The sequence below is a fragment of the Haplochromis burtoni genome, unplaced genomic scaffold (genome assembly GCF_018398535.1).
Source record: "Haplochromis burtoni strain Fernald_Lab_line unplaced genomic scaffold, NCSU_Asbu1 Contig_24, whole genome shotgun sequence".
In the NCBI taxonomy this organism is placed as follows: Eukaryota; Metazoa; Chordata; class Actinopteri; order Cichliformes; family Cichlidae; genus Haplochromis; species Haplochromis burtoni.
In genome coordinates, this window is record NW_024582385.1 from 2119362 (window position 1) to 2146256 (window position 26895).

The following is a 26895-nucleotide window of genomic DNA, read 5'->3' on the forward strand; positions in this document are numbered from 1 at the left end:
AGATAAACAAAGAATGCCACTGTCATCTCCTGCTTGGACTGATGCACTGGCTGGAAATTGAGGGACTTGGAGGGTTTGCTGGGAGGCACACACACACACACACACACACACACACACACACACACACACACACACACAGGCATGTCTTCTCTAATAGCTTTTCATTTGTCCGTGACATGCCTTGGTAAAGCCACCGCCTTTAGATGTCCTGTGTTAAATACCTGGGGCAAACAAGGTTACACATTCTGATGGGCACGTTCACATTTTAAATTGAGACCTCTACAGTCCATTAAGCTCCAGGATGCAGTGCAGAGATGGAGAATGCTCCGAGACAGAAGACTGAGCAAACTGACTGACAAGCTGGCAAGTTGCTCGCTGCTATTTTGCTGGGTCGTCACTGCGCATTTGTGGTAGCGCAGAGCCTCGGTGAAGGACACGGAAGATCACGCTGATGTCTGCTAATCAGAAGAGGACACAGCATGTTTTGTTTGGTGCCTCACTTCTATCACACATCAAGGCAAGACCTGGAGCGCTTTATGAGCTACGCAGGTGGGAAGCAATTCTGCTTCCCACATTTCAATTTGACAACACCAACGCTCCGGGGCCTTCAAAATTTGTGGATACTGTCAGCGCTTCGGCAACAATAGAAGATATGCCGTGTGATAAATGGAAATGTGCTTATACTCTGAGCTCGGGGTCCTTTTAAGATTACGAGCTAAGAAAAGGGAAAAAACTTTTCTAAGGAACACTGCACATGACAGTTGTGTTTACCTAAACTCTAATTTCCTTGAAAGAGGATTATGACAGGCCTTTCTACTGACGTGTGATCTGGAGTATTTGTACACAGTGTTGAACAACTTGCTGGCATGTGTCGCTTTCATTTTTGAGATGCTGCTGACGTTTTGACAGACGAGCGGTGCCGTTATACAGCCTGCCTGCCAACCGTGGAGCTCAGAGAGATGGAGAGATTATTCCTTACAAAGCCAATTAAAGAACATTTAATGAAGATAGGCTAGATCCATCCGCCCCTCTGTACTTTTGACAAGGTGCTCTAATTTGAAAGAAGACTTGTCAGTTCTGCTGAAAGGAGTCCATCACAGAACTGCAGGCTAAAAATAACAGCCTTTATGGAAAAGAAAAGAAGCTCCTGCCCTCATATTGTCTTGTCATTTGTCTTTATGACCAGCTATAAAACAAACAAACAAACAAACAGATCCATTAAATGAAACTTTACACAGCCCGTGCTTGCGCCCATGTCGTTTTATATTGATCCATACTATGTAGCCTCCGGCTGGACTGCAGGACGCACCCACAATCCAAAGGACTTTCCTTTTATTTCAAACCAGGTAGAGAGTGAAGAACAACACTGGCTCTCTTTCTCCTGTTTTTCTCTCAGGCGCTTCCTTTCAAGGATGAGGGACAACTGTGACAAACTAGTGAGAAGCAGCCAGATGTGCTCTCATTGTTCAAGAACCACAAAAGTCCAAGGTAAAAAATCTGAAGAGGGGCCTCTCTTGTCTACGTTCTTCTCTCTTATCTTTAGTTCCCTCTCTTCCTTTCACAGTGGGAGTGAAGGGTGACCTCTCAGTTAGACGGGTGAGCTGAATCTTACTTATAGGCCTGACACCCACTGATAGACGACCAGCACTTGAAAGGTCAGGGCAGGAAAGGCTGGGAACACCTGCTACCCCACAGAACTAACACTTCCTTAAATGCTCAGAAGAGCTGTGAGAGTGAGGAATGAGTTATTGAGGATGGGAAGGAATGCCAAAGAGTAAAGTTGTTGTCAGTCAAAAGAAAAGTTGAAAGCAGCAGTTTGAAAGGAAAACATGGTTGAGGAAACTCCTTTTCTATGTAAGCAGGAGGTAAGACTGGGTGAGGTCGTGAGGAACAGTCGAGCAAGCAAAGGTCTGATGAACTTCCAGTTCTAATTTTGTGTTATTGCTCCATACAACCAAGTGGAAAACTATGAATACATGGAAAAGCTCGTAGAACAAGTTTAGCAGCAATAACTTAAGGTATATGTTTTCTGTTCCAGTTCATAGAGGCTTATGGTCATTCTTTTATGCGCAGGTCTCCAAAAGTCACGCATTTTAATGAGGTTTAGGTCTGGACTTGAGCAGCAAGAAGTATCTTGATCTTCTTTTTAACTCACTTCATTGTAGATTTATTGGTGTCTTTGCGATCATTGTCCTTTTGCATAACACAATTTAAGCCGAGCTTTAGCTGTTGGTCAGATGGCCTCACACCTGACTCTAGAGTACTTTGGTACATCCATGGTCCAGAAACTGTGGCTGCAAAAAAAGCCCAGATCATCAACCCTCCACTACCTTCCATGCTTTACAGAAGCTAAGCCTAAACTGTGCTGCCATATTCTTTTTTTAAAGACCTTCTTCTTTCAAGCCTTTCAGTCTTTTCTAACTGTACTATTATCAGTGTTGGGGAGTAACAGAATACATGTGCCAGTGTTACGTATTTAAAAAACAAAATATGAGTGACTGTATTCCGCTACAGTTACTTCTTAAACAGAGTACAGTTACTTTGTTGAAATAAATGGATTACACCTCTGTCTTTTCCCGTTTCATATGTTAGCGGTCCCCAACCCCCGGGCCTCGGACCGGTACCGGTCCGTGAGTCGTTTGGTACCGGGCCGCGAGAGTTGAGGCTCAGGTGTGAAATGTTTAGTTTTCAGGGTTTTTATCGGTTTTCAGCGTTATTTTGTTATCGTTTTTATCGTTAACTCGGTTTTCCTGGGTCTTTTCACGTGTGTTATGAATAAATCTTTTTTCGGTACTAGTTTTAGTTTGTTGTATTTATCCGCGACACCTTAAAGGCCGGTCCGTGAAAATATTGTCGGGCATAAACCGGTCCGTGGCGCAAAAAAGTTTGGGGACCGCTGTGTTAGGCTATCCCCTCTCTATTGTTGGTAATTCCACGCAAACAAAACAGGCAATAAGAGGCTCTGACTGGAAATCTGACCGTGCAATGCAAACTCTGTTTGCCACCAACCAAGCTGCTCTCAGCGTCCAAAGACTCCAACCTAAAGAAACATCTGGAACTAAGTTCATTTTTAAAAGCTAACGTTAGCCTACTCCTGCTAGCTTGTTTTAGTTGTGGTAACTACCTGGGTTATGTGCCACTTCAGTATCTTCGATGTACTATTGCTGTGTGATTTATTAGAATTAATGAAGGCTGCATTACAACCTGCTAGCTGCAAATAAGCATGTGCAGTTCTGAAAGCAGACAGAAAGAAAACATTACTGACACAGAAATAGTTTTCTATACGAGATCAGTGCAAAATGTGCAGCCTTACCTAAAGTCCACCCTACTGTTACTCACTTATATTTTATACTTAAGATTTAACAGTCTAGTTGGTAATACTTTCAGAGCTGCACGTGATTGTTTAACAGAATACGTTACAAACTACATTTAGTGCCATGTATTCTGTAATCTGTAGTGGAATACATTTTAAGTAACCTTCCCAACACTGATTATTATGAACTTTCACATGATAAGTGAGGCCTGTAGAGTCGGAGATGTAGCTCTTGGGTTTTTGCATTGCCGACCTTGGGGTGAATTTGCTGGGACGTCCACCTGTGCTTTTATAGAGAGACTTGGGATCATTGTCCCAGTGTGATCAATAAACCAAATGCACCTGATGCTGCTGCTTACTCTCTTAATTTCAGTGGAAGAAATAAGGGTGTAGTTCGGTTTTCACATGACCGTATTAATGCAGAATATAAATTAGCTGCTAATTCTAAATATTTAGCATTTAGAACACTTTTAAACTGATATCTTGGTGACCTATTGTAAATCTAACAGCTTATAAAGACAAGTACGTTTCTCCATCATTTATTGCCATAACAGTCTCTCAGGGTTTTACATTTTCACATTTAACAAAAGATGCATGCTAAGGTTGCACATTACATTTCTTGGTTTGAATCAGTGTTCTGAGGTTAGGCTAAACGGGCAAAGCTAAAACTATATATAATGCACTACTCCAGCACTGATCTGTGTTACTCTTAAAATAAAACTGAACTCAGGGAAATGTGAGCTTAAAGAGGAAAAGCCACACATTCCATGCTAACATGCCAGCTTATATCTGGCTCAACACAGGCATACGTTTCTAATCTTCAAAAGCTGGTTTTATAAGTGCATAATGAGTGAGACCACAATAGAAAAACAAACCATTTATTTTCCTTCCCCGTAGAGTAAGTGGAACCATATGGGCCAACATCTGGGAGGCATAAAGGAATCAAAGCCAAGTGGTGCTGTGGACCCCGGTGAACCACGGCAACCTTCGGCTGCCCCGACAGAATTTTACTCAATGGAAAAACAGGTTGAAGCCGTGTTCTCATGAGCGTCTGAGTTTCCCCTAGCCTTTTTTCTGGATAATTGCTAATCAAAAGGGGACTGTCGGCAAAGCTCCGGGCACGGTCCACAGCAGTAATCACTGACAGCTGGGAGTCTGACTTACAGAAAAACAGCTGGCAGATTCCGGTGAAACGTTTCTGTGATATTGGCTGGAGGTCACAGACAGTTTCATCCTGGGAGGGGATTTGCACCGGTGGGGCAGGCTGTGACGTACCTTTAGTTAGTTAAAAATAAACACGAGCAACCAAAAATATGCATTTATTGCTTTGTCTGATTGCTGAACACAGTTCAGAGAGGCTTTGTTTCTGTTCTTAATACACGATGGAGTGATGAAATCTCCTGATAAACCACTCCCAGGCAAAGCTTGTTTTAATAGCCTTTAGCTAGTCCGCATTACTTTCCAGCCAACAACAAAGAAACAGTCTTATCAGACCAAGCAGGTTGAGGTTAAGAAGCTGCACCTCCTGAGGGCTATGTATTTTAGCTTAGGATTTAACGTCTTACACTAAGCCACTCTCCTCCTTGGTCTCGTGCTCCACTCCTCCCTTTCTCCCCTGGTTCACATTTAGCCACCAAACAAACGACAGGAAACGGCTCTGGAGACAATTTAAAACTTTTACAAGATCAGCAAGTATGTTTATTAACTCACAAACAATATATATATATTTTTTAATACCACGGTGGTTCAGCAACAGAGTTTATGATCTATGATTACAGGGTGGATGGCAGGATGAATGCACACAAAGGACAGATTCTGTGCATGCCCCGGAGGCGCGATCATGTATTTTAATGCTCAACAAAGATTAGGTTGAGCACTGAGCACTTGTCCTCTGGGAGGGGTGAGGGGTGGGGCTGCCTCCCTCATGTCCAATCACATTATGCCAGAAGGGTTGTGGCCATGCTAATTTATTCCCGAGTGGTCCCCAGAGAGAGTGTCTAGTCATAAAGACCCTGTCAGCCCCTCCCTCAGTGGGCACCACAGTCTGCAGGCAGAGCCTCCCCAGAGAGGTGGGCCCTGCAGACATATTCGAGAGAGTAATAATCCCACTGTCAGCTGTCTGGGCACCTCCAGGGCTTAAGGCAATTGCAGATACAGCTGGAACAGCAGTGGGGTATGATGTGACATATGACATAATCCGAGTTAAGGTGGTGTTGAGGCTGCAGATGGAGAATGGGTGCCTTGCTCCATCTGTCCGTTTCCTCCTTTACCAGTGCAAACTCTGAAATGGTCCCACCTGGTCCTAGCCCTGGGAGGAAGCTGGTTCCTCATTATAGCAGCCCTGGGAGGGTGCTGCTGGCATGTCAACACGTAGCCAAGGAGGCGGCGGGCTGCCACCTCCATTCAGCTGCACTAGAATAATGTCAAATGAAGTGACTGCAGGGAGCCTGTGAGACACTCGAGAAACCACTTTATCTTCTTCATTAAAACCAGTTTAGAGAGCAAGCGGGGAGGGGGAATCTATCCATTTTTCTTGAAACTCTCCAGAACAAAATTAATGGCACCATTAGGCCCTGCTATGGCTTTCCTTCACACATGCATGTGTGCCTACACGTTGCTCTTAAACAGGTGATTATTGCATCTTTTCCCACTGAAAAATGTTGGATTTCATGGGCAATAAAAACAGATAGAAAACAGTGTTATTCCAAAGAACTGGAATATTTACATAAGGGCTTTTGGATTGATTTCACAGGTACAGTACATCTCCAGAACCTTAACACTGAACATGATTACTTATTAAATAAGAAAAGCAAGCAAAATGCTGCATTCTGTGCTGTGCAAATGCAATGTGTCAGCTAAGGTGTGACGAGGGAGTCTAAGTCAGCATACTGGCTTGTAATTTCCACTTAAATAATTGCTGTTGTTTGCCTTTGGCAAATAATTATTGGACTTTCATCTGGTGACTAATTGCTTCTAATGTATCTCAAAAGAAATCTGCACTATTATCTTGGAAGCCATCCTGCACAGCACCGACTCGTTCACCCACTCAGGTAAAAAGTAAATAATTCAATCTCACACTTTGACAGTCTCACCTCTTCCCAAATGCTGTCCCTTTTAAAGAGGATTAGGCACCAATCAGCTCTTTTTCATCTTCACATGTGGACAGGAAAATGCTGTGAGAACACAGTGTATGTGCTGGCCACAGCTAGGTACTAGACGAACGGGCTAAACCCCAGCAGCATGCATTGTGGGGTCTGCACAGGGGTATCGCATCTTAGGCCAGGAAACCTTCGCTCCAAAATGATGTCGATTGATGGACCTCTCTGCATGAAGCTTAGTGCCCTGGTGCTGCGCCACTAAGAAAACATATCTTCTCCCATTCATCGTCTTCTCCAATCCCCCAAACCCCTCGGTCCCATTGCTTTAAGCCAGGCGCACCCAGACCAGAAGCTCAGTATGCTATCTGAGGGAGACTGGATTGTACTGAGAGATAAAAGAGATGTAGGGGGTACAGATGGAGACAGCTTGGGGTTGTGTATGTTCATGGAGTGGTGGGCCTGCTGGGCACAATAGCAGTAAGGGCACCCCAGGCCATTAGCACAGGTCCCCAGGACATGGTGATATTGTAGGCTCCCGCAGAGGAAAGCTCAGCTGGAGCTTCGGATCTCACAGCCTCACAGCCAAGAACCGCCCCCATTAGAGTAGATAAGGTTCCTATCGGCAAGCAGCACACACAAGCACGCACTCATTCATGTTCAAGAGTAAGTGCGAGCCACACAGAATAATGTCTTTGCCAGGAGTCATGGGGCGGCTGCAGACACACTTCAGCATTTGGGGCCGTTTGTCAACAGTTTCACTTTCTCTGACAGTGTTGTTGGTGATTTATAACCACGAGCAAAACAGAAATAAAAAACAAAGTTGTATTGATTTTTTTTCATAGTTATGTGCGTCACAAGTTTTTCCTGGTTCCACACAAAATGTGAAAATTAGACTGTAAAGTGACTTCGATTTGAACCCTACTGTCGCTTGTTATTGCTATTTTTCGCCCCGCTTTTTTTATAAGCAACCCGACTGGCAGGCTAAACTAAAAAGCATTTGGGGACTCATAAAAGATGCTATTGTAATGAATTTGGACCGCTGCATACAGCAGACTGGGTGGAATACAACAATTATGAAAACATTGCCTCTTTTTTCCCCAGAAAGCCGGTTCCACTACACGGCACTTCTTCAGGAATAAAATGGTTCCATCTCTCCTCCTGCAGCCTGCCGTCCTCCCTCTCTTCCTTCCTCCTTCTCTTCCTCCCCAACCCTCTCTCAATCCCTCCCACAGCCTGGCGCTCTCCTTTAATGAGTAGCTGGAAATGACAGCTTTAATCACCGCCTGTGGCCACAGCGAAGGACCCGTTAATGATAGAAAAGAACAGAGGGCCATTTGCATCAATCAGTCCTAAATCACTTTTTATGATAATGCAGTAGAGAGGGAGGAGAGGCTACCCAGATGACTCCTGCATGATGATGATGAGGCTCTTCTCTCCCCACCCTTGTACCCATTCTTAAAGGGATACACTAACAGGTACTGACTCTCCCTTTAGTGTTCCCAGCCCATATCAGGAAACCATAGTTCAAACCAGTTCTAACGCAGCTTTCAGACAAAACAGCTTTCAGGTTAGCTAGTAATATCTTTTTAAATATTAGTTTAGTTACTTGCAAATATTATTGTAGCTTTAATGGAAATTACACCTAAGCTGGTTTAAGTACAATAAAAATGTAACGAGTGGGAAACTATGGCAACTGGTTATATTGACAGATGACTGGCTTTATAAGGTAATGCATGCATACTGGTACCAAGTGAACCAGTAACTGTGTTTGAGATCACGCTTACATTGCTGGTGCACAGACAGCTGCAGACTGGCACAGAATCAGATATGCATACAGCTGATTGGTTAGTGTGTCTGCAGAGAACAGCAGCTCCAAGGAAAAGCATTAGGTGATGTTAAAGCAACATGTGTTGCTGCTGACTATCAGTAAGTCTTTATTACGCATTTATATGGAAACTGCAAAAGAGTAATTTTATTTGGTGTGTGTTTATTGCAAGTTAAATGCAATAAAAAATATTTCATTCTTTAATAACCTTTATGTGTGCAATCCAGGCCAGAAGCACAAAATTCGCAGCATGTGCACTTACAAAGAAACAACAACAACAAAAAACAAGCCCAAAGCTTTAAGCAGTCAAAATATATTTGGTGACAGATATGTTAAAAGTAGTGCTGTGAAAATTAACGTGTTAACGCAAATTAAGCCGTCATCACGATTAACGCGGTTAAAAAAATTGACCCATCTGGGGAGCAGAGTGACTCAAAATCCCTGAAATGTTTCTGTCAGCGCATTTCGGGCAGTTTGTCCAAGCAGAGTTACCTTCGCACAAACGGGCAGTTGATCTGGTAGTGACTGAACCAGCATAATATAATGACAGTGACAGTATGGTGAACCTATTCCACACCGTCACTGTCATTATATTAATGCTGCTATCCTGTATATATTGTACATACTATTGTTTGAGTACTTACAATTGGGGTTTTTTTTGGGTTTTTTTGTTCTTTTTATATTTTACATTTATATTTATTATTGAAACTTGCACCAAGGGAGCGGCACTCCAATTTCGTTGTAATCTGTACAGTGACAATAAAGGCTATTCTATTCTAACCAATCAACTCAATATGGAAGATGATAAACGCACATCGGCCTCTCGATGGGAAATTTGAGTATTAAAAACCAAGAAGACGGAACAGTCGACCGACATAAAGTCTCATGGACGTTGTGCAAAAAGGAATTTTCACCGAAGCGCTTCCAGCTTAAAATATCACATTGACGCGAAGCATACGTTAGCCAGGATGCTGCTAGCACTTTGGCTAACGCGTCACCCAGCTTGGACAAACCCCTCACGGAGCATCGCGGACTCAGTAAGTCGACCTCGGACACATCGACTGACGCCGAGTGGATTGCAACAAACTGCAGACCTGTTAACATCACTGACAACCTTTACACAGCTTTGGGTCCTCGTTTCAAGGACTTGAAGCCTCCCCAGGAGTGACAGAGAGAGGATACATGTTTACAGAGGTTTCTGTCAACATGAATGTTCCAAATGTTCAATAAACATGTTAAGTTCGTATATTTTCCCTTTTTTCTCGAGTCTGTTTGCTCATGCAAAATGAAATTATTAATTAATTAATTAATGAAGTGATTAATATAGAATAAAAATGATATTTAATCATGATTAATCAAAATGAATCCACAGTAACCCTGTGATGAATCTGATTAAACACTTTAATTGTTTGACAAAACTAATATATATTAAATATTAGTTTAGTTGCATTTCACAGGAGAGAGCCTGTAAAAGACTGAACTATTCAAATTCTCTTTGAATTTAAGCATTTAACATTCTTTGTGTTTGTTCTACATTTATTTCATTACATTGCATAAATGTCTGTTACAAGCTCAAATATAAAGTTATATAAAGGCTGTTGATCAAGTAATCGCGATTAATTACAGAAAATTGTGCGATTAATTAAAAGCGTTTTTTCCCCAGCAAATCATCTGGGTCTCGTCCGCCACAGACAACATGTCAGCCGGTTTATGAATGATAAAACTGAGTAAAAATAATAAACAACAACAAACAAACACTTCCACATTATGTGTGTTGCTAAAGGAGAATCATCGTCCTCACGACCTCTCGACTATTTCACATAGTACTGCGAGCAAAAACAGCATTGTTGTGTTTTTCACTCAGTCAACAAGCTATCCAGTGTCTAATTACGAGAGACGTGACATTCTGTTTCCATAATTAATTCAAAAGTGTTCTGATTAAATGCAATCAATTCAATTGTTAACACGGCAGGGGTTCGTGAACAAAGATCATCTGTGGAAGTATAATGAATGTAATCAGATGACATAACGTCGTATCTGCATATTGTTATATTAACGCGCACACAAAGAAACACGAGCGTTAAATGGTACTAAATAGTGACACTGCATTAGGAACAGTTTGGTAATAAATGCCAGATTCATGAACTCACATTGGAAAAGTTTTGCACCTGATGCGCGTCTCATGAAAGTATTTTACATGAGGTCCAGTAAGAAGTGATGAAACAAAGTAAAACCTTACCTTAGACACCTCTAAGCCATTTCTGTAAGTAATGATAATCGTAGCTTCTACGCCAAACACAAGGTGAAACGAATATCAAGGCGATAGTCCAAGAAAAAAAAGGAGGAAAGGCACTCCCATAAAAAATACATAAAAATAAATAAATAACCAAAAAAAAGAGTCAAAAATCCACGAACGCTTGAATAATAGGTTCATACTGTTGCCAGCGCCTGACGGTTTAAAATGGCAGAACAAAACATACCAATTTGTCACAAAAGGAGACTCTGACAAGCGCAGAATCCTCACCAACACACAGACAGGCGTGACAATGCCCCTTCAGGGTATTGCCTACTTCTGCTCGCTCGCTCTCTCACCTAATCTCTCCTCACCACAGATGGCTTCTTGCGAGTGCAGGGGAGGGCACGGCAGTTCCACAGTAATCCCCAGCCACACAGACGGAAAAGCTTGTTAGAGCACTTGCTGATCACCACAAAAAGTCAAACCAGAGCCAAGGAAAGGTCACCAGAAATTAGGCTACGCTCAAACTCCAAAGGCTTGCCTAATTCCCCTGATAAGCCCCTTTGAAACTCAACCTGTTCTGGCTGTGCCACGGGCTCAGCCTCGCCTACAACTAAAAGCCTCCACTAAATCTAGCTGGAACTCATTTACACAGAGGAACACACACACACTCGCAGCTGCTCTCACTACTGACAGGCAAGGCTTTTCCTGATGACTAGACTAGAACAATCGACTAAAGAATCAATGATTCCCAATGTGTGTGAAAGGAATTGAAGATGCTTAGACACAGTGCTGGGGCTCTAAGTCTGAGCTCCTTTGGACGTGAGAAAGCTTTGAAGCTGGAAAGGGCCTCGGTTTGGACTTCACGCTGCTGCTGTTGTCAATTATCCACTTTGGACAGGACACCAGAGGAAAAAACAAACTACTGGAAGGCAAAGGCAGTGTGGGCATGCTGCTGAGTTATTCAGGATGTCAGATTTTGCAGTTCTCAAACCAAATGCATGAAACAATTTGTGCGGAGCGTTTGAAAAATACAAGCCCTCGGGCAAACAAATGTAAACTGGCGAAGCGCAATGTTTTCACTTTCACAGATACTGTTTACATTATTCTAATGTCCAGCCTCAGACTAATTATTACAAGTACACACTCCTTCTTCTCTTCCACACGCACCACCCGAAGCCCAGAGATAAAGAAAAAAACCCAAAACGTTAGGAAAAACAGAAAAAATCAAACAGGAACGAATTATGTACCATTTATTCCAACAGAAAAAGCACCAAGACTGACACAAAGGAATACAGAAAGCCTTGCAGCCCTGCTGCCCGTAAACTATGAAATATTTCCTTTGATATTGGCCCCAATTTTCTCTTCAGCCAAAGCAGAGTGCAAATACATGCTCAGTGCAAACATGCTAAATCCTGCCTGTAGATGAAAGAGCTGGTGGCAGTCGCTGCCATGCCAGTCCACCTCTTCTTTTGTGTGGTTTCGTAGGAAAAACAAACCATCTTTTTAATGATCCTCTCATTTTCATCCGTCTATGAGTAAATTGTTGCATCTCTGGTCAGTATGTCTCTAAAATAAGTCTTCCAGCAGACGCTTATTTTATCAAGATCTTAATTATATGATACAAGCCCAACACTTTAAGTGCTGAATTCCCTGAGCGAACTATGGCGCCCGCTGCCAATAATCTGGCTGTCGTGATCACGTGACGAGCATGTGACACGGGACAATGACAGCACTTGTTTTACTGTCACTGCAGAGGAGTATGTTTCTCTCCGTCACGTCAGATTTGATGCTCATCACCACCACGGAGACATTAGCTGTGCCACCACCTGACATAACAGTTGTGACAAGAACACTGGCTGTCGCCTGACATAAACAAACACACACAAGCTTAAATTACATTTTTTGCCTCTTCCAAAGTACAGATGTAATGTTTCCATGTTTGCTTGCCAATAAGTTAAAAATACGCCTACGCTTTAGTGCACACCCGGGTATTTTTCTTCTTGACTGGAAATCAGATACCTGTACTTTAGTTTGTCAATGATGAAAACAACATTTTTAAAAGTTGGTGTGAGTGTGAACCAGGTTAGTGCAAGGTGGGGGCGGTTAAAACTGGCACAGGAGTAGATGCAACAGCATGATAAGCAATTAATGCACATAAATAGACTCGTGTGTTACCTCTAATAGGGCATATAGTAACATAGTATTTTGCACAGCACCAAACTGCACTGAGAATACACCTGTGAGTCAACGTGCAGCATCACATTTTAACAGAGCAGCTTCATCATAACAATGTTGGTCAACCCTCAACACATCGTCTGAGCATTCAGTTAGTTTATAACAGTATTACCTATCACAAGCAAAACATGTGTGATGTAAATTTGGAGTAAACTGTAAACATGACAACATATTTGTTGCATAAATAAAAGAGTACCTGGAATGCTTACAGTTTTTTCCAGGAGAGACGTTTCTATAAACAAATTCTTTTTTCTTCTTTTTCCTCCACATTCCAAAGCCGTGACATCACAACAACATCATTGGGAGTAGGGATGGGTACCGGTATCAGTTCTGACATAAACGGCAGTAACCAGACCGAAAAGCAGCACACATTTCGGTGCTTTTTTCTTTCCGAGATGTCACACACTCTGGATTCCAGCCAATCATTTTACGTTTCCGAGGATAGTAGGCGGGTCCAGGTACGTACGTTCTTTTAGAGCAGAGCTACAGATTAAAAATGCCCAAGGCGAAGTGGTCAAAGTCTGGCTGTACTTCACAGCAAAAGATGCAAACTCAGCAGCAACAAGTGCTTTAAGCTGATACTGTGATACTGTCTTTTTTTTTTCTTTTTTTCTCAAAAGGTTCCTGGATACAAAAGTCCTCCCAATATTATCTGTGCAGGTGGATACAACACAAATAAAGGATCGTGTCAGGTATGTTTTCTGTCCTTTCCTTGAAAATTCTTGCTAACAGCTCTGTGGTTGAAAAATATATGAGCACTCTGCATTAAGTATCACATGAAAAAAGTAAATACTTCCTCCTTACAGGGTGATTCTGGTGGCCCTCTGGTCTGCAAGGGAATGGCTGTCGGTATTGTTTCTTTCAACAAGGCGATTGGTGAAAACTTGGGACAGTGTGACTATCAGGATGTCCCCAATGTCTATACAGATATCTCAAAATACCTTAACTGGTTCAGGAGGATTCTCCCGGGGGGAAAAAGTTAAATCTTACACAAAGCTTTGCATCAGCACACTGTAAGTGTGCAAGCTATGCCTCTGTCAGCGTTTGCTCTCAATGCAGAATAAAGAAAATGTTTCAAATATTGTTTCTGTGCACGAACAATATCTTATTATGACTTTAAAACCCATCTATCCATCTATATATTGAAATTCAGGTTTACCATGAAAAATTAATTCCATGCAATACTAATATCTGTAAACTAATTTTTAATTTCTACAGTACATTCATCCTGATTTTTTGAGTACTATAATAAAGACTAACAGAGGGTGTTTCATTTACCACAGAGAATTACCTGATGTGGTTTTCAGTTAAATCTCTAATAAGTCAAAAAACTGAAGCCATGACAATTTAATACTAGAAACGGCTCTAACTACAGTAACACTACTTTTCTAATTTAATAGTAAGATCATGAACATTGAACATCCTGACGTCTTCTCTTGGTTAGCGTGTTGGATGCCCGCCCTTGCTTCCTTTTTCCTCCCACATTCTTCTGTTGTCTGTCTTTGGTAAGCTGATACTGTGATACTGTCAAAGGAGGTAACACCTGCGAATCCGATGAAACACCTGGCGACGCATAGCGTTTTTTTAAAGCCGAGAAATGCGCCGTATTTGATAGCTTGCTGCGAGACCTCACACCGAGCACATCTACTGCGGGTGTGGTGCCTGTTATCGGACCCGGAGTTAGCAACATCCCCAAAAACCCGAAGAGGAGAGTCCTGGCCCCTAGCCCTGCCAGTGTAGCAGAAATGATGAGGATGATGATGCAGCAGCAGCCGTTCTTCTCTGCGTGAGTAGCTTAATGTTGTTCGTGTGTAATTTACGTTGAGTAGGCTAACCACGTTATTACATTAATGCATGTAAGGTGAACTAGCAAACATCATCATAGCTACATGCGGCTGTCTTCTTGTTTGATGGCAGATACTCCCTTCACCCTGGCCAAAAAGGCTAAAATGACCAAAGAAAAAGGGGAAAACAGTCTAAACATGAGAGGTTTTTGGACAAAGTTTGTGTTTTTTCCATTGTTTAAGCACTGCTTCCAGCCAAGAGTGATACCATATATGCCCTATAGCTGCAGAAAAGGCTAACATTGTTATCTTTTTACAAAAAACAGCTGAACATGAGAGGTTTTTGGACCAATTTTGTGTTCTCCATTCTTTAAGCACCGTTTGAGCACCGGCACCGTTTCAAAAGTACCGATTTGGCACCGGTATCGGATAAAACCTAAACGATACCCATCCCTAATCGGGATGTTACAATATTATCCCGGACCAACGCTATGATGGAACAACACCAACACGGGGATATCAGGTACAACATCTGAGCACTGTCACCACAAAGTGGACAGCTACGCTGAGTCTGCAGTGTAGCAGCTACTGAGCTCAAAGAGCCGCGACAACCTGAAGAACGTGTCTAACCCTCACTGTACCGCCAACGGATCGATAGATGTTTTTCATTTTTTCATAATTACTCGGCTACCAGGATGTTGTGACATCACCATTTTAAATCTTTTGGCGCTTCCACTAATGTAATCGGATACAACCTTTATTTCAGCTACAGATCCAAATGTGCGATGTAATAATGTGCACGGTAGTACAAGAAATGATCGAACTGAACTCGACATTCATCTAACATCAAAAGAAGACTTTTGTCATACTGTACATAATCATACTGTACATAATCATACTGTACATAATCAGTGTTAATCAGTGAAGCAAAAGAACTTCAACAGAGGGCACAACAACGGAGGTGATAGACTTGGTCTTATTAACACAACATAATGTAACAGCGTTTGCTTTTGCAGCCACAGTAAAAAAGTGTGGCCTCAGCTTGGGAGGTGTCATGTGATTGTTCTTAACCCGAGGTGCTGCTAAAAGTCTAGCCCTTCTCTTATAATTGCAAATGGCAAGCTGTTAAAGCATTTACAGAGCTTCAAGTGCCACCACAATGCAAATGAAGTGATAGGAACTCCAGTGCTGAGCAAGCCTCAGTCGCTCAACAGCGCAAAAGCCGTTTGGCACAGGCTGGTGAGACAAAGGGAAAAGACAGATGATTGCATTTCAGAGGCGGAGAGGATGAGAAGTACATGCTTAAAAAAAGGCAAAATAATCCTGAATATAGAACGCCTGCATTTAGCTGGGACGTGCACTTACAAGTTGTTGAAGTGGCCAATCGGACATTATCAAAAAGAAAAGTGGTGCGAAGGAGTGCAAGCATCATCAGGATACAATTTGCATTTATAGCTCCCGAAATTCACATGGAAGGCAAAGTGAGCTAATCAAAAGGTAATCAAATACAGTGAAATCTCTCTTGGATTTCGATCAGCAGAGGCCACTGGCCCCGTTTCACATTACAGTTAGCCAACATGGCAAACAAAGAGTTCAGGTGACCGTGCCAACCTGAACAGAGAGCGCGTCCTCACAACCTGCTCCATCGCACGGTCAACAGGTTCAGCCGGATTCGCTTTCCCGGCCAAGAACAGGTGAAGCGCACAGCGATTGGCTGACAGGGGGTTGGCCCGTGGACGAGACGTGAAGGCCATTATGGTAATAGGGGACTAGCCTGCCAGGAGCGTGTCAATAGCAAAGAACAGAGGATTCCTACATGAGGCTGGGGGAGGTTATCCAACCGAACACGAGCACATCACCTGGGAAATAGCTTATTAAAATATGCTGCTTTGTGCTAAATAGTGTGGCGTGAATGCTCTGTTTCTAGAGGTGTTAACAGAGCCCGATTTAATATGTATGAATGTCCAACAAAGTGTGTGTGCTTGTGTACAGTATGCATCTCTGCGTGCAGGAGATAAAGGCAGCACTCACTCATGGCAGGAGGCCTAGGCCGGGCCTTTCTCGAATGCTCCTCATTAACAGCTCATAATAGCTGGCAACTTCCTCGTGCCACCCTGGCTCATTCTCATTAGCAGCTGGCAGCAAGGTGGGGAGATGAGTGGACGCTGGCATCAGCCCACCGTCACTTCAGCACAGCGCGGGAGCAAGCGGGAGAGTGGAATAGCAAGGGAAAGAGCTCGAGATAGGTAGCATGAGAGGGAAAAATCCTCATCTCTGTAGATTTAATTAAAACTGGGGTGAACAGATGGGGAAGATGGAGTGAAGTCCAACAGGAGACAGCTCATCTGTTTGGGTTTTCACATTTCTCTTTCCATCTCTCCCCATCCGCCTCCCTCTCTCATCTCTGCTAGTTTTTTCTTTTTTAGATAAATTCTTGGCATTCAGAGCGTCCCAATTCAAAGCTTGCACACTGGCAGTGTGACAGGCGACAAAAACAAGGGAAAAAATAAATAACCGAGCTCACATGGGCTCTTGAAGGAACGCGGGCCTTCAGTTTGCTGCGGATAATTATGGGCTGGGCTCGAGCCGGCCGGCCCAGCGCTGGGGCAGGGATGTTTTGCTGGAGAGCGGCTAAGCCCTTATTAAAAGGTAATCCTGGCAATCCCTGTGTAAAATAAAAGAGCTATTTGTTTAAAATAGAGAACCGCTGAGCACAGACAGAGGCAGACAGAGGGGAAGGTCACTCAGTGTAGGGTTTTAGATCAGAAAAAAGATCAAGCCTGCCCGTGGCTCTTTTTTTCTCCTCTCTCCCAGAAGAAGTCACTTTTCATTCAAATGTAATCATCACCGCGCAGTAATACGACCTTCATGGCTGCATGTTAAAAGGAGAAAAAGCAAAGCATTCAGCTCCTTCAGTCCCTGTGGCCATTTCAGAGTATACAAAGGGATCATAGACGCAAGCAGAAACCACTAAACGCATTCAAAGCATCACAGAATAATAGCCCTTTGACTATGCGCAGGAATGTAAATTTGCGTGCAGCGCATGTGTGTTAAACGCTGCTACAGTTTCTGTGTTTGACACACTGCATCTTTTGATTGACATTTGCTGCCAAAGCATTATCATAATCTCCTAGCAACCACAGTAGGAATCAGAAAAACATAAATCATAGAAGGGGAAGGAAAAACTCCCCACATCCACCTTGTGCAACAATGCCACTAGTCTTGCATTTTCTTCTGAAAATTTTCTGCCTTAGCTCAGTTCCCTGCTACATTAATCTCATTATCCTTTGAACCTTTTCACTGTTAATGCCAAATGCAATTTGTATTCTAAGGCCAAGCAAAAAGCTCTAAACTGATTATCCCAATTTGAACCGTGGCAGTCCTAGATATTGTTGAGTCTGAAAGGGCCATCTAGCTGCTGAATGGGCTTCTCATATGCCTTCTGAGTTTCATGACACAATGTTGCGTCTGCTTTGCAAGGGATAAATTAAGCGTGTGAAAGTCTAAGCAAAGCCCTCATTTTCCAGTTAATCAAATCTTCCCCTAATCAAATTAGCGCACATAATTCCTCTGGATGCGTGGTACAAAAACAGCATTATCCCCCCTCTCTGGAGCTGAAAGGCAGGGAATCAGCGTGGTGCCTCTCTCTCCTCTGCATGAGCAGCCCTCAATGGAAGAGGAGGGCCAGGGTGAGGTGGGGGGTGGAAGTGACCAGGGCGAAGGGGGAGGGCACGGCTCTTCCCAATGGCCTAACGGAGAAAGGCAAGGCCGGGGTAAACTTTGGCAGCGTTTAAGTTCCCAGCTCATTAAAAAGCCTGGCTCAGTGGCCACCTCCAGGGAGCACTGAAGCGTCGGCTAATGAGGTACTTGTTTAATTTTCTTTCAAAGGGCTGGACATCTGTGACAACCCACCCCCGTCAAACCCCACACTCCCTCCCGTTTCTCCCCTCAGCCTTAAAGCCCCATGCCTCATCGTTCTTCTTCAAACCCCACACAAAGCCCATCTATCAATAGGCCGCGGGGTTCTCTCTGGTTTGATGAAGTGTCCCTCATTGAATGAGGCAGATAATACATTTGGAGGAGAGCAGAACAATCGCCATTAACTCTGATCTCTCCCTCTGAACAGTCAAAGCCCATCATGGAAATTCAATAGTGGTCAAGCTAAATGGATAAATGTTCACAGTCCACCGTAACGTTCTAATTGATTTCCCTTCATGAGATAATCCACCCTCTTCAATAGTGGTGCTCGCTCCACCCTTTCACCCCTGCCACCCCTCTGTGGAGATGCTGAACATATCTTGGGGCTACGGGGGAAAAAGGGAGCAGGTCTGTATTTATCTGATATTCATATCTCCCTTTTGATGCATTGAGAAGAAGCTCGAGTCTATTTCCTGTGACCTGCCGACCGCTGCCACGCTGACCTTTACGTGAGTCTCAGTCTTCATATCCAAGCCCCACGGCGACTCACAACACATTAGAGGCCCCTCACTCTCTAGCAGTTAGCCTAATTGGAATTCAAAGCAGCTAGTGCAGCATCTCTCTTCATTGGTCACTTCCACTTATTTCATAATGCGTCTCGATTCTTTCATTATGAGAGCTGTCTGACTCGTATTTGCACCTTGATGCCCCCCTAATGTCTAAGAACATGGCAAGAATATAAATGTGCTCTTTCCACTCTTCCTTATTCTCATCTGGGGTCCTTTCAGGTGATCTTTTGTGTAACGAGGTAGGAAGGATGAACCGGCTACAGAGGAAGTGAGAAAGCCAGAGAGGGAGAGAAAAAGACTCTGGGAGCCGGACAAAAGGCCTCATGAAAACATTTGTCAATTTGTACAATGTAAACAGGCTGTAACAATGTGTCCTGGGGTCAGCGGGTCAAACCCATGGATCACGCATCAGCTGGCGCGTGGTTATTGTTCGGCTCGTCCCGTCGACGCGGGGGCCGAGGGCGTGAGCCTGAGTGTGTGTGACAGAAGGAAGATGTGGGGAAGAGGCGCAGAGGCCTTCAGGGCCATCAGAACTAAAACACTGCGCTATTATTAGGATGACACTAGAAAGCACCATCTGGGTTGTTTAATGAGCCTTTACCACGGTGTTAAAAGAGCCTCAAGTTAATTTCCAGAAACAATATGCTTAGAAAAGACTCGAGCAGGTTGTAAACTAAAAGCACCGAGCATCACCAAAGCACGAAAAACTGCTTCTAAATGCTGCAACTCGTAGTTTTTATGTACATTAACCAGTTTATCTACGATGCTCCAACTGGGACATTCTGGGCTGAAACTATTTCTTGTTTTTTTTGGGAGGTGGGGGCTCTTTCAAGTCTTTCAGCATCTTCACTTTCAGGAAAATGAATCCCAGACAGAAAGGTCACCAAACTGGATTTGAGGTATAATCAGTTAAGACAGCTTTGTTTAATGACAGGCTCTATACATGTTCACCAACAGCACCATTTGTTTCTCACCCCTGCATAAACACAATAAACTGTGCCGGTCACACAGATGTAGGCTCCCTCAAACGTGGGCCCTTCTTGGCCAGTGATATTTGTTTTTTTATTTTTTACTTTTTCTACACAGTTTTTCTAGAATGAGAGTTCAGGAATAAATACAGAACCAAGAATAATGTGTCCTGATTTGGCTTTTTGCAAGAACGATTGTTTTTGGATTCTTCCAGATTTACTCAGCAGGGATCGTACAATACTGTAGAGCAGCGCGGCCCCCAAACAGTTCTGCTCCACGGACCAGTTTAATATCAGACGGTGTTTTCACAGACCGGCCTTTAAGGTGTGGCGGATAAATACAACAAAATAAAACAATACGACCAAAACAAAAACGGTGGTATTTTGTAAATATAATAATAAACACGAATTCACTGTGTAACTTCTTCAGCAGCGTCCTGAAATGAGGCATCAACACTGAGAGTAACGTCCTCCTCTCTGGTCGCTATGGCAACGCGGAGATATTTCTTTCAAAATAAAACGCACAACTACAACACGGGAAAGACCCAGGGAAACCAAGTTAACGATAAAACCCTGAAAACCATAAAATTCACACCCGAGCCGCAACTCTCGCGGCCCGGTACCAGTGTTGGTCAAGTTACTTGAAAAAAGTAATCAGTAACTAATTACCGATTACTTCCCTAAAAAAGTAATCCCGTTACTTTACTGATTACTTATTTTCAAAAGTAACTAATTACTTAGTTACTTTTTAAAAACACGATTTACAACCTGAACAGGTGATAAAGCGATAGATCTTTCAGCCCAATTCTACTTTTTCTACATAATCCATCATACAAAATGTAATCAAATGGAAAAGTCTCTTTTTAAAACTTGTTTTATTAGTTTTAATCTTTTAAGTTTATGCATCAAGCAAACATTTAATTATATGCAACATTCTCTGACTGGAAGAAATTAGTTTAACATTTAAACCTATTTTCTGCACATTCCAGCACATAAAATAAAATATTTTTGTGTGTTTACACTCAGTCTTTCAAATAGATGCAAGTAAAACACAGCACAAAATAAATAAAGTCAAAGACTCAGCGGTCCTGTTGCTCTATTTTCACCTGTAAAGCAGGAGTAAGGTAGGCACTCAGGTACCTCCTGATAGCAGCTCCACATAACTGGAACCCAAGGTGGGACACGAAACAAGATTATCTGACTGGGTGTTGACCCAACATGTTTACGCAACCCTGATTTGGGCAGAACTTTGTAAAGTCAGACCGATCTTTAGGGCATCAGCTCAAATCATTTAAAGTAAGACAGTGTTCATAATTCAATCAGAGTCTGGGCGAGAATGGGAGAATTCAAAGGCAAAAATCCCTGATAATCAAAGCAAACACAAAGACTCAGCTTCCAAAGAACATCTCGATGATCCCCAAGACTTGTGGAAAATATTGTGGAAGATTTGCATCCTGTTACATCTGGAGTGAAACTAACATCATTTTAAAAAACGAACATCACACCAGCAGTCAAACATGGTGGAGGTAGTGTGATAGTCTGGGGCTGCTTTAGTGCTTCAGGACCAGAAAATCCCCAAAGAGAACGTCGAGCCACCAGTTTGTGCCCCGAAGCTCAAACGCAGTTTGGTTGAGGAGCAAAACAATGATCGGAAACACAAGTGCACCTCTGAATGGCTCGTAAAACAAAGAAAACGGAGGTCTTGAAACGGCCTAAACTTAAAGCCGGCTTAAATCGGGCAGAAATGCTTTGGCGTGACCCTAAACAGACCACATGCTCAGAAATTCTTCACTGTGACTGAATTAAAACAATTCAGCAAAAAACAGTGCGCCTGAATTCCTGCAGTTCTTGCATAACGGTGGCCGTTATTGGGTTTAAGGAGGCAATTAGCTCTCTCCACACTGAGCCAGGTAGGTTGGATAGCTTTTCTTTCCCTCTTAATAAACAAACTCATCATTTAAAAACTGCATTTTAGATTCATGTCTTTATCTAATATTAAAATGTATTTTTGTTTGAGAGAAAAACTGTATATAACCCAATATGACATTCATCACACTAAGTGCCTTTTTTTTCTTGTGGCACAACCCTTTAATCAGCAGCTGGTAATGTGGTGGTGTGAATATCTACTGGACTGGCTCATGGTGACCTTTGGCCTTTCACCATGCTGGCTGATTTACCATGCGGCCTCGGCCTGCGGCAGTGCTGAACAGCAGCAGGCAAAGAGGCTGAGATGCTGACCACGGAGGTGGAGGTCAGCACGGGACTGATAGCACGAGGTCAAGGGTGTAGGGCTGATGCTATCCATCTCCCTCTGACAGCCTCGGGGCTTTCTATAAAGTGGGCTGGGTCGTATCGGTCTGACTGCAAAGGAATGCACACACTGTGAAACTATGAATCAGCTTGTCCTTAAAATTAGAAGCAGGAAGTGATCTTGGCCAACGGATTACAGATGAGACTTGGCATAAGATAATCAATAGAATTTCTTCGTCATCTATTTGCCTTAAACATGTGGTGATTCAGTTCAAAGTTGTTCACCGTCTCCATTGGTCTAAAACTAGACTGAGCAAAATCAAGGATGGGTTTGACCCCACATGTGATCGGTGCAAACGAGAGCCTGCTTCCCTATTTCACATGTTCTGGGCGTGTCCAAAACTGGGTAGCTTTTGGAAAAGCATATTTGAAACCATATCCAACATATGTGGTGTTCCAATTGCACCCTGCCCGTTTATAGCTATTTTTGGAGTGACGCCTTGTGATGCCAGTCTTTCCAAATCACACTCTGATCTTCTGGCCTTCTGCACTCTTTTGGCCCGTAGAATGATATTATTGAAATGGAAAGAGCCACTTCCACCTGTATATGGGCAATGGGTTAAGGATGTCATGTACTATACTCAGCTGGAAAAGATCCGCTACACTGTAAAAGGTTCGGTTCGGAGGTTCTATGACACATGGCAACCTTTTCTTACTTACTTTGAAAGATTAAGTCCGGATACTATTGCTTAATGTGCGTGTGAGTGGGGTTTTTTTTTTTCTCTTGCTGTTGTTCATTTATTTTATTATTTACTTTGTATCTGTAATTTTATTTTATTTTATGTTATTTTATCTCTCCTTTCCTCTCTGGCTGGGTTTTAGTTACACTGTTCTGGGTGGGTGGGGGGGGGGGCCAACTGTTTGTTAATTTTGCCATAATTGTTGTTGGAAGCAATTCTTTGTTCAATAAAAAGACCTTGATCAAAAAAAAAAATTAGAAGCAGTATTCGGCTGTTCCAGTACATTTCTGAGAGACAGAAACTACACAGTGTAGCACAACTGATCAGGCTGCCTACGACCAAAGTTGGACTTTTAATGAAATCCCCAGTTTACCCTGCAGAGAACTGGTTATCTGCACACCTACAGCTGTCAAACAGTAAGTAAGTGGAAGTAACTCGAAGCCAGGAAAATCATTCAATGGAGTTGTTAGCGAGCAAATCGTGTTGACTAAGTATAAACCCATCAGTCAAGTTAAGAAAAGGTCAGTATCTCCCAGAATGCAGCCCACAGTACATCTTTTCCTGAGCGGAGGATGTTAGCCCACTACTGTGCTTGATCAGGGCATTGCCTTCAGCTAGGCTGCTGCCCAGAGCCAACCTAAGCGGTAGGAGGAGATCAGTTTCTTGGTTTTGGACGGCTTGAGGGGGGTAAAATTGGCTCCTGGAAACCTGCCAAGCCTTCGACTGACTCATCAACAAGAACCCAGGAGGAGACAGACAGAGTGTTCATCCTTTCAAGCCTCGGATCTACCTCAGTGTGGGGTTAAGTCTTGATAGGTTGGCGTACGGTGTTTTGATGCCCCCTCTTTTCTATAACTCCTGTAGGCATCATGTAGGCAATCACGCATGACACAGCCGGAGGCACAGACACATGGGTCCAGCGCTGGCCCATAAGTCCTTGGAATCTATGTTTGTATTTGAGCAGACTTTATTGGACCAGACAGGACAGGAAAGCCTTGTCGGATCAGAGGAGGGAAAAAAGAAGCAGATGCAGCATGAAAACAAAAACAAAGCAAACCACTTGCACAGAGCTATATGAAAGATGGATTACAGTCACGCTGTTGCTGAAAAGCCGGCAAAGTTCAGGCTGTAAGCCGCAAAAACTGAGCTTAACAAAATATGTCCACAATTATGTCCATCCAAAGCCAATAATCAAGCAACCTCAAACATGTCATTTCATATTTGTCTTTTTTCATACTGAGTGACAGGCAGAACAATCAAATTAAGTTCCTCTCAGCAAACCCGCAAGTGTAATTATGCACTAAGTGGGTGCAAATCAACACATGCAGAGCAGTCGTATAGTAATATTGACACACAGTATTTTCTGAAGTGAGAGAGAATAGAAGTTACTAGCTTGAAAGTAGCAGTTATCTTTTCCGCTGTCGCTTTCAATTAGCAATTTAAGGAACAAGCTTCCTTTCATGAAAACCAACAGTAATAATTTTTGTAATATGAAAAGAGCAGCTTCGGTATCCATTGTGATTGGAGAGTGGCGTTTCCTCTCTTTTGTTTTTAATTCTGCCCAGTCTCATATGAATTCTTATGTGGCAGGTCGGCGTGCGAGCAATTTGTGGCACAAATGAAAAATGTGCAAATGGGGAAAAACTGTTAAAGAGATTGAGGAGATTAGCTGTGTGATCAGAACAGAAACCATGTTGTGGTCAAAACACGGGAACATAGCAGGATGCTATACACGGGGCAAACTTCAGTCAGGAGAACAACTGAGATTATTCATCCACAATACGAGGTTAGTCATTAATATACTGCAACATAGAGCAGCTGCGAGAGAATTCAACATGAATGAATCAATGTTACGGAAGTGGAGGAAGCGCAGTTTTTGGCTTTTTGCCATGACTGTCGCCCAACGTAATTTGCAGATGATAATGGTTTTAGCCGCTGAGATGCTTTCGACCAAAACCGGCGCAGCTTGATAACATCATCAACATGCGCTATCGCGATAGAGTCAAAATCTCTATCGTTGGCCAAATTTATATCGTTTCTATCGTATATCGTTTATATCGCCCACCCCTAGGTCTATGTAGAAAAAAAGGATTTAATCACCTGCTGATTTATGAACGCCTCTTATGAATCCTTGATTTTAGTTTCTGCTGCCTTTTGTTGTATTTTTGTTTTTTAGGACCCGTGCTGTGGCGAGCGGGTGGACTGCTGAGGTTACTGACCAACATTAGCAAGCTTCGTTAGCAGGTTGCACGTACAGGTGGATCTCACAGGATCAGGTAACTTCGTGCTAAGTAACATAAATGAAATGGTAGGAATTCAAGTCTCACAATTATCTGCAACAAAGTCACGTTATCTGCCAGACAACTGGATTAAATGCTCAGCAAAACACATCAACAGTAGAAACAGAGCCAGATAAAGTTGTCTGTGTTGACATCCGTATACTCTGAAATTTCATTAGATTTAAAAGCATTTTAACACTGTGAAGGACACCACAGGCCATAGGAGAGATCTGTACAACACCCACATTGCCGAGCCCCAACACAAAGAAGCAGAATATGATTATAATGTGACAATGTGTTGAGCACAGATAATGGTGATACAAGATACGCAGCTGAAAGAACTGCCCATGTGAAAATCCAGCCAGTGTTCATCACTGTAAGGTCAATTTGGAGCTTTGGATGTGATGCACAGCCAGACTTCTGAATATTTCTTTTAATTCAGAGGAAACAAGTTAGCTGTTAATAAACGAAAAGACACAAAAGTCTGTCTGGGATCACAGTTACATCTCTAAGACCACAGTGACTATGATGAGCGAAGGAAACAACTAAGAAACGCTGTCACCTTTCACGCCTATAGTCCACCTGTGTTTGTTCAGATTGGTTTGAAGAGATTTGTGTTTAACACAATCTTAGAGACTAAGAGAAGAATGGAGAAGAAGTGTACTGGTACCAATCTTCAAGTACAAGCGTGCAGAGCTGTAGTATATACACAGCCATGCCCTGAAGACGTGAACGAGTGGTTGAAGCTCGGTTAAAGAGAGGCGACGATCAGTCAGCAGCAGTGTGGCTTCATGCTGAGAACGAGCGCTGCAGATGTGATGTTTGCTTCATGAGTGTTGATGGAGGAGTATAGAGACGGCCAGAAGGAAGAGGAAGAGGACGAGGAAGTCAGAAGTGGGGCTGGTTCTGGACATGTATGAGGACGGTGACATAGTTGGTGACGAGATTCCTTCTTGTTTGCAGCGGTCAGACTGACAGATGAGGTCAGGCAGGAGTCTGTGGACTATGTGTGGAGATGACACTGTGATCTGGAGTGAGTGTAGGTAGCAGGTGAATGAGAGCTCAGAGAGGTGGAGTTATGTGCTGGAGATAAGAGGAATGAAAATAAAAGGAAATGAGACAGAACAGGAGAAGATGAACAGATAGTGAACGCAGATGATTTTGAAGACTAAATGCTTCAGAAGAAGAAGAATCCATCATTCCGTGCTTTATCCCCTTATCCACGTCTGGATCATCGGGGGACTGGAGCTTATTTCCAGCTGCCATAAGGTGAGAGTTGTAGACGTGGCCTGGAGAACTTACCAGCCAATCACAGGGCTAACACAGAGACAACGATTCACCCCCACATAAAAAGAAAAAGAGCAAAGTTCAGATCTTTCACACAGCAAATCAGCGCGAATGAACCAATCCCAGCTTTCATTGGGCAACAATAGAAAGACCCTGGCCAGTCTATATGGGGACAGACAATGATTTGTAAACTGGTCATATACGTGAACACAGTGACCAGTAGGGGTGCAACGATACTCGTATCGATATTGAACCGTTCGATACAGTGCTTTCGGTTCGGTACGCATATGTATCGAACAATACAACATTTTTAATTTATTTTATCAACTTTCCTTCTGACGATGCTGTCTGTGTTGAGCGCTCAGTGAATCTGCGCTCGACAGTGCAGCC

At 43.0% G+C, this 26895-nt stretch overlaps 1 protein-coding gene and 1 long non-coding RNA gene across 7 annotated transcripts in view; one reads left to right on the plus strand and one right to left on the minus strand.

Moving 5' to 3' along the window:
• Window positions 1-26895, minus strand: part of auts2a (activator of transcription and developmental regulator AUTS2 a) — a 345887-nt gene that overhangs the window by 62890 nt on the left and 256102 nt on the right. The gene's annotated exons all lie outside the window — the stretch shown is intronic.
• LOC121814182 lies at window positions 13322-13789 on the plus strand. Its single transcript, XR_006054167.1, has 2 exons — window positions 13322-13402; window positions 13517-13789. It is a non-coding gene; the product is annotated as an uncharacterized LOC121814182 (long non-coding RNA).